Below are 9,634 nucleotides of genomic sequence, written 5' to 3' on the forward strand. Positions count from 1 at the left end.
ATAATTTGATTAGATGAACTTAATTATCATGAACTTAGTCTAAAATCTTTGCAATATGTCTTGTAGATCAAATGGCCCACGCTAATGTTGCCCTCAACTTCAACGCATTCCTAGAGAAAACCAAGCTGAAAGACGATGGCAGCAACTACACGGACTGGGTCCGTAACATGAGGATTATCCTCATAGCTGCCAGGAAAGCATATGTCCTTGATGCACCGCTAGGTGAAGCACCTGTTTTCCCTGCAGAACAAGACGTTATGAACGCTTGGCAGACACGTGGTGATGATTACTCCCTGGTTCAGTGCGGCATGCTTTACAGCTTAGAACCGTGGCTCCAAAAGCATTTTGGGCAACACGGAGCATATGAGATGTTCCAAGAGCTGAAAATGGTTTTCCAAGCTCACGCCCGGTTCGAGAGATATGAAGTCTCCGACAAGTTCTACAGTTGTAAGATGGAGGAGAACAGTTCTGTCAGCGAGCACATACTCAAAATGTCTGGGCTGCATAACCGCTTGTCTCAGCTAGGAGTTAATCTCCCGGATGATGCGGTCATTGACAGAATCCTTTAGTCGCTCCCACCTAGTTACAAGAGCTTTGTGATGAACTTCAATATGCAGGGGATGGAAAAGACCATTCCCGAGGTATATTCAATGCTGAAATCAGCGGAGGTGGAAATCAAAAAGGAACATCAAGTGTTGATGGTGAATAAAACCACTAAGTTCAAGAAAGGCAAGGGTAAACAGAACTTCAAGAAGGACGGCAAGGGAGTTGCCGCGCCCGGTAAGCAAGCTGCCGGGAAGAAGTCAAAGAATGAACCCAAGCCTGAGACTGAGTGCTTTTATTGCAAGGGAAACGGTCACTGGAAGCGGAATTGCCCCAAGTACTTAGCGGAAAAGAAGGCCGGTAATACCAAAGGTATATGTGATATACATGTTATTGATGTGTACCTTACCAGCGCTCGTAGTAGCTCCTGGGTATTTGATACCGGTGCAGTTGCTCATATTTGTAACTCAAAATAGGAACTGCGGAATAAACGGAGACTGGCGAAGGACGAGGTGACGATGCGCGTCGGGAATGGTTCCAAGATCGATGTGATCGCCGTCGGCATGCTACCTCTGCATTTACCTACGGGATTAGTTTTAAACCTCAATAATTGTTATTTAGTACCAGCTTTGAGCATGAACATTGTATCTGGATCTCGTTTAATGCGAGATGGCTACTCATTTAAATCTGAGAATAATGGTTGTTCTATTTATATGAGAGACATGTTTTATGGTCATGCCCCGCCGGTCAATTGTTTATTCTTATTTAATCTCGAACGTGATGTTACACACATTTATAGTGTGAATGCCAAAAGATGTAAGGTTGATAATGATAGTCCCACATACTTGTGGCACTGCCGCCTTGGTCACATTGGTGTCAAACGCATGAAGAAACTCCATGCAGATGGACTTTTGGAGTCTCTTGATTATGAATCATTTGACACGTGCGAACCATGCCTCATGGGTAAAATGACCAAGACTCCGTTCTCCGGAACAATGGAGCGAGCAACCAACTTATTGGAAATCATACATACTGATGTGTGCGGTCCAATGAGCGTTGAGGCTCGCGGTGGCTATCGTTATGTCCTCACCCTCACTGATGACTTAAGTAGATATGTGTATGTCTACTTAATGAAACACAAGTCTGAGACCTTTGAAAAGTTCAAGGAATTTCAGAGTGAGGTTGAGAATCAACGTGACAGAAAAATCAAGTTCTTACGATCAGATCGTGGGGGAGAATATTTGAGTCATGAACTTGGCACGCACTTAAGGAAATGTGGAATAGTTTCACAACTCACGCCGCCTGGAACACCACAGCGTAATGGTGTGTCCGAACGTCGTAATCGCACCCTATTGGATATGGTACGATCTATGATGTCTCTTACCGATCTACCGCTATCATTTTGGGGTTATGCTATAGAGACTGTCACATTCACTTTAAATAGGGCTCCGTCGAAATCCTTGAGATGACACCGTATGAATTGTGGTTTGGCACGAAACCTAAGCTGTCGTTTCTGAAAGTTTGGGGATGCGATGCTTATGTCAAGAAACTTCAACCTGAAAAGCTCGAACCCAAATCGGATAAATGCGTCTTCATAGGATACCCTAAAGAAACTATTGGGTATACCTTCTATCTTAGATCCGAAGGCAAGACCTTTGTTGCCAAGAATGGATCCTTTCTAGAGAAAGAGTTTCTCTCGAAAGAAGTAAGTGGGAGGAAAGTAGAACTTGATGAAGTATTGCCTCTTGAACCGGAGAGTGGCACAGCTCAAGAAATTGTTCCTGAGGTGTCTACACCGACTAGGGAGGAAGATAATGATGATGATCATGAAACTTCAGATCAAGTTGCTACTGAACTTCGAAGGTCCACAAGGACGCGTTTCGCACCAGAGTGGTACGGCAACCCTGTCCTGGAAATCATGTTGTTGGACAATGGTGAACCTTCGAACTATGAGGAAGCGATGGCGGGCCCAGATTCCAACAAATGGCTAGAAGCCATGAAATCCGAGATAGGATCCATGTATGAAAACAAAGTATGGACTTTGACTGACTTGCCCGTTGATCGGCAAGCCATAGAAAATAAATGGATCTTTAAGAAGAAGACAGACGCGGATGGTAATGTGACCATCTATAAAGCTCGGCTTGTCGCTAAGGGTTATCGACAAGTTCAAGGGGTTGACTACGATGAGACTTTCTCACCCGTAGCGAAGCTGAAGTCCGTCCGAATCATGTTAGCAATTGCCACATTCTATGATTATGAGATATGGCAAATGGACGTCAAAACGACATTCCTTAATGGTTTCCTGAAGGAAGAATTGTATATGATGCAGCCAGAAGGTTTTGTCGATCCTAAGAATGCTGACAAGGTGTGCAAGCTCCAACGCTCAATCTATGGGATGGTGCAAGCATCTCGGAGTTGGAACATTCGTTTTGATGAGATGATCAAAGCGTTTGGGTTTACGTAGACTTATGGAGAAGCCTGCGTTTACAAGAAAGTGAGTGGGAGCTCCGTAGCATTTCTCATATTGTATGTGGATGACATACTATTGATGGGAAATGATATAGAATTCTTGGAAAGCATAAAGGCCTACTTAAACAAGTGTTTTTCAATGAAGGACCTTGGAGAAGCTGCTTATATATTAGGCATCAAGATCTATAGAGATAGATCGAGACGCCTCATTGGTCTTTCACAAAGTACATACCTTGACAAGATATTGAAGAAGTTCAATATGGATCAGTCCAAGAAGGGGTTCTTGCCTGTATTGCAAGGTGTGAGATTGAGCACAACTCAATGTCCGACCACGGAAGAAGATAGAGAAAAGATGAGTGTCGTCCCCTATGCCTCGGCCATAGGGTCTATCATGTATGCCATGCTGTGTACCAGACCTGATGTAAACCTTGCCGTAAGTTTGGTAGGAAGGTACCAAAGTAATCTCGGCATGGAATACTGGACAGCGGTCAAGAATATCCTGAAGTACTTGAAAAGGACTAAGGATATGTTTCTCGTCTATGGAGGTGACGAAGAGCTCGTCGTAAAGGGTTACGTCGATGCTAGCTTCGACACAGATTTGGATGACTCTAAGTCACAAACCGGATACGTGTATATTTTAAATGGTGGGGCAGTCAGCTGGTGCAGTTGCAAGCAAAGCGTCGTGGCGGGATCTACATGTGAAGCGGAGTACATGGCAGCCTCGGAGGCAGCACAAGAACCAATCTGGGTGAAGGAGTTCATTACCGACCTAGGAGTTATTCCCAATGCGTCGGGCCCGATGACTCTCTTCTGTGACAACACTGGAGCAATTGCCCTTGCCAAGGAGCCCAGGTTTCACAGGAAGACCAGGCATATCAAGCATCGCTTCAACTCCATTCGTGAAAATGTTCAAAATGGAGACATAGATATTTGCAAAGTGCATACGGACCTGAATGTCACAGATCCGTTGACTAAACCTCTTCCTCGAGCAAAATATGATCAACACCAGAACTCTATGGGTGTTCGATTCATCACAATGTAACTATATTATTGACTCTAGTGCAAGTGGGAGACTGTTGGAAATATGCCCTAGAGGCAATACTAAATTGGTTATTATTATATTTCCTTGTTCATGATAATTGTCTATTGTTCATACTATATTTGTGTTATCCGGAAATCGTAATACATGTGTGAATATATAGACCACAACATGTCCCTAGTGAGCCTCTAGTTGACTAGCTCGTTGATCAACAGATAGTCATGGTTTCCTGACTATGGACATTAGATGTCATTGATAACGGGATCACATCATTAGAAGAATGATGTGATGGACAAGACCCAATCTTAAGCATAGCACAAGATCGTGTAGTTCATCTGCTAGAGCTTTTCTAATGTCAAGTATCATTTCCTTAGACCATGAGATCGTGTAACCCCCGGATGCCGTAGGAGTGCTTTGGGTGTACCAAACGTCACAACGTAACTGGGTGACTATAAAGGTATACTACAGGTATCCCCGAAAGTATCTGTTGGGTTGACACGGATCGAGACTGGGATTTGTCACTCCGTATGACGGAGAGGTATCTCTGGGCCCACTCGGTAATGCATCATCATAATGAGCTCAATGTGACCAAGTGTTTGGTCACGGGATCATGCATTACGGTACGAGTAAAGTGACTTGCCGATAACGAGATTGAACGAGGTATTGGGATACCGACGATCGAATCTCGGGCAAGTAACGCACCGATTGATAAAGGGAATTGAATACGGGATTGATTGAATCCTCGACATCGTGGTTCATCCGATGAGATCATCGTGGAACATGTGGGAGACAACATGGGTATCCAGATCCCGCTGTTGGTTATTGACCAGAGAGTCGTCTCGGTCATGTCTGCGTGTCTCCCGAACCCGTAGGGTCTACACACTTAAGGTTCGGTGACGCTAGGGTTGTAGAGATATTAGTATGCGGTAACCCGAAAGTTGTTCGGAGTCCCGGAGAATGTCACGAGGAGTTCCGGAATGGTCCGGAGGTGAAGATTTATATATAGGAAGTCCAGTTTCGGCCATCGGGAAAGTTTCGGGGGTAATCGGTATTGTACCGGGACCACCGGAAGGGTCCCCGGGGTCCACCGGGTGGGGCCACCTATCCCGGAGGGCCCCATGGGCTGAATTGGGAGGGGAACCAGCCCCTGGTGGGCTGGTGCGCCCCCCATGGGCCTCCCCCTGCGCCTAGGGTTGGAAACCCTAGGGGTGGGGGGCGCCCCACTTGGCTTGGGGGGCAAGTCCCCCTTGGCCGCCGCCCCCCTTGGAGATCCCATCTCCTAGGTCCAGCGCCCCTAGGGGCCCTATATATAGTGGGGGGGGGGGAGGGAGGGCAGCCGCACCCAAGTCCCTGGCGCCTCCCTCTCCCCCGTGACACCTCTCCCTCTCGTTGGTGGTTGGCGAAGCCCTGCCGAGATCACCGCTGCTTCCACCACCACGCCGTCGTGCTGCTAGATCTCCATCAACCTCTCCTTCCCCTTGCTGGATCAAGAAGGAGGAGACGTCTTCCCAACCATACGTGTGTTGAACACAGAGGTGCCGTCCGTTCGACGCTAGGTCATCAGTGATTTGGATCACGATGAGTACGACTCCATCATCCCCGTTCTCTTGAACGCTTCCGTTCGCGATCTACAAGGGTATGTAGATGCACTCCCCTCTCACTCGTTGCTAGATGACTCCATAGATTGATCTTGGTGATGCGTAAATTTTTTTAAAATTCTGCTACGTTCCCCAACAGAAGGTGGACGGTGAATGCACCGGATAGAGCTCGTCGAGGCTGTCACATCGGTGAAGTACCATCCTGGTTTGAGCATCCTTGACACAAAACCCAAACTTGTCAAATTCAACAGTAACAGGATTTTCATGAGTTAAACGACGAACGTAAACAAGGTTTTTAATAAGATGAGGTGACACAAGTATGTTAGACAAAGTAATAAGCATGCAATTAGAAGAAAAAGAAGTGTGCCCAACATGTGTGATAGGGAGTGTGGAACCGCCGCCGACAATGATGCGACGGTCGGTGGTGACGGGAGTAAAGGAGGCAAGATTACCAGGATGAGCAAACATGTGAGCCGTAGCCCCGGTGTCCATGTACCAATCAACACCTTCGATATAGTTGTTCGGCGTAGGAGCGGCATGCAGTGCGGGAAGGAGCACCGGGTCCCAGGGCGCCGGCGGCAGGGCCGGTGAGGGGGACGGAGACGCCATGGGGAGGCCATAGCCACCGCTCGACAGCGGCGGTGGGTACTCTCCAGACGGTATGGGAAGCAGCTCTAGCTGCGACTGCGGTGCCGGGTAGGCCAGATGGCCCGCCGGAAAAACCTGCTGCCCAGCGGGCGAGTGCTGGCCTGCCGACGACCCCCACTAGTACCCGGAAGCCCCGTACACGGGCGTGTCGAATGCCCCACGCAACAGCAAGGTGTCGATGGGCAGAGTCGGCGCCGGAGGCGGAGCGACGACGGACTGACTGGAGAGAACCGGTGGTGGGGAGGCGACGTACAACATCGAAGGTAGCGGAGCCGAGCAGTGCGGCAAGTCGGGACGGGCTGGTGGGGCCGCGCCGTAGGGCGCCGGTGGCGGAACCGCGCTAGAGGGCGCCGACGACGGGACGACAGAGGCGGCGAGAGCAGGCTAGCGGGCGACTAGCTCCGCGCAGCCGGACGTCTCCAAATCCAGTACACACGGTAAGCTGGCTACATGCATCTTCACATGAGTTTTCTTTCATGCAAACTGAAACAGCAGACGGTAAGCTAGCTGTGAGTCCGAACGAAGCAGCGGGGCTAGCGATCGCGCGGGCGCTGGCGATGCGGGGCTAACGGGGATCGGATGCAGTGTGTGCGGGCGATGCGGGGCAGCGGGAAAAGTGCAGACGGCTAGGGCAGCACGCACACAGGGAGAGGAGAAGCGGCGGTCGACGCATCGGTCACGTGAGTGCCGGCGGCGGCGGAAGCGAAAAACCTAAAAAACTGATACCATGTATGAGATTATAATTGCATGATGTATTTCTCTCATGCATAGGCACGTATATATGATGTACAAGATGAGGCCTCTACTTTAATCTATACAAGAAACTAAAGAGATGGGCCTAGTAAATATACATGCACAAATAATATACTCAACACTAAGTATAGAGCACTTACATTTTTAAAAGATGGCTGTGAATGTGCAACAATGTTTTTTTGGAATAGGTGGATTATCTATTACGTATGAAGTAAATTTTAAAACTACGGTGCTACGTGTTCTATGCGTTCCTAAGTACAACCATCTTTCAGAAATGGTGGAGGCCCTGAGCACGCCGCTCGCCTTTGAAGACAGCGGCCTCTCCCCTCCCCGTCCTGCTGCATGCACCTGAGAGATGGCCCGCCCGGAGACGCTGCCCTGCCTACTCTCCTGCATCAACTCCCTTACGGTGGCCACTGTCGGCTTCGAGCTCGCCTCCGTCTCTGCGCGTGTTGGCACGATCCAACTGGAAGGCAACTCGGGGCAAAGTGCACCGGCTGAGCTATTCTCCTCAGTCCCCCCGCCACTGATTGACGCGCTACCACCCTGAAAGTGCAACTATTCCTAGGTGGTTTTGGTAATTTCTAACAACATATAGCTCATTGAGCTAATGCTATTCCAAGGTTAATATTTCAGGAAAAGCTCAATGTATGGCATGGCATGGATGAGGAATGTGGAGCCCTCAAAATATAAAGGACAAAAAGATTGGCTCAAGCTCAAAGCTCAAGACTCTACATTTTATATTTTAGTGATCCAAGATCACATTGAGTCTATAGGAAAAGCCAATACTATCAAGGAGGGATGAGGTGTTGTTTAATGAGGTTCTTGCTTCATAGTGCTTAGTGATATGCTCCAAAACCCTCAACTACCTTCCCACATCCACATATGACCTAAACCAAAAGTCAAACTCGGCCCTACCAATTCTTTCTATCCGGCGCCACTGAGTTTCAAATGTCATAGCCACTGCCACAAACCCTAGTCAAATCGGTCTCACTGATAGGGATTTCGGTCACACCGAGATGGGGTTGTAATCTCTCTGTTTCCCTTCGTAACGTTTCGGTCCTACCGAGATGAGCGATCGGTCCCACCGAGATTGCAATGTAAACTCTCTGTTTCTCTTTCGTAACATTTCGGTCCCACCGAAATGAGCGATCGGTCCCACCGAGTTTACCTGACCAACTCTCTGGTTAGCTTATTACCAAAATCGGTCCCACCGAGTTTGTGTAATCGGTCACACCGAGATTACGTTATGCCCTAACCCTAACCATATCGGTCCTACCGAGTTGCATCTCAGTCCCACCGAAAACCCTAACGGTCACTAGGTTTGCTGAATCGGTCTGACCGAGTCTTTCACTTCGGTCTCACCGAGATTGGTAAATTGTGTGTAACGGTTAGTTTTTGTGTGGAGGCTATATATACCCCTCCACCCACTCTTCATTCGGGAGAGAGCCATCAGAACATACCTACACTTCCAACCTATATTTTCTGAGAGAGAACCACCTACACTTGTGTTGAGACCAAGATATTCCATTCCTACCATATGAATCTTGATCTCTAGCCTTCCCCAAGTTGCTTTCCACTCAAATCATCTTTCCACCAAATCCATATCCTGTGAGAGAGAGTTGAGTGTTGGGGAGACTATCATTTGAAGCACAAGAGCAAGGAGTTCATCATCAACACACCATTTGTTACTTCTTGGAGAGTGGTGTCTCCTAGATTGGCTAGGTGTCACTTGGGAGCCTCCGACAAAGATTGTGGAGTTGAACCAAGGAGTTTGTAAGGGCAAGGAGATCGCCTACTTCGTGAAGATCTACCGCTAGTGAGGCAAGTCCTTCATGGGCGATGGCCATGATGGGATAGACAAGGTTGCTTCTTCGTGGACCCTTCGTGGGTGGAGCCCTCCGTGGACTCGCGCAACCGTTACCCTCCGTGGGTTGAAGTCTCCATCAACGTGGATGTACGATAGCACCACCTATCGGAACCACGACAAAAACATCCGTGTCTCCAATTGCGTTTGAATTCTCCAAACCCTTCCCTTTACATTCTTGCAAGTTGCATGCTTTACTTTCCGCTGCTCATAGACTCTTTGCCTGCTTGCTTGAATTGTGTTAAGATTGCTTGACGTGTGCTAAGATAGCTAAAATGTACCAAAGACTAAAATTGGGAAAATGATAGATTTTTATTTGGTCAAGTAGTCTAATCGCCCCCCTCTAGACATACTTTCGATCCTACAAGTGGTATCAGAGCTTTGGTCTCCATTTGCTTTGATTTCCATAGCTTTTGGTGGTCATAGCCTTGGTTTCACAACCTAGGAGAGTATGGCGTCTAGCGAGGGAAATTATCACCGTAGAGGTCCTTACTTTGATGGTACAAATTTTGCTAGTTGGAAGCATAAGATGAAAATGCATATTCTTAGACATAACCCCGCCGTTTGGGCTATTGTGTGTGTTGGCTTGCAAGGTGAATTCTTTGATGAGAGAGAACCGAACGTGAAGCTACTGCGGATGAGTTGAAGATGCTACAATATAATGCTCAAGCTTGTGATATCCTCTTCAACGGATTGTGCCCCGAAGAATTCAACAAA

Source organism: Triticum aestivum, chromosome 7A (assembly GCF_018294505.1).
Source record: "Triticum aestivum cultivar Chinese Spring chromosome 7A, IWGSC CS RefSeq v2.1, whole genome shotgun sequence".
Classification (NCBI taxonomy): domain Eukaryota; kingdom Viridiplantae; phylum Streptophyta; class Magnoliopsida; order Poales; family Poaceae; genus Triticum; species Triticum aestivum.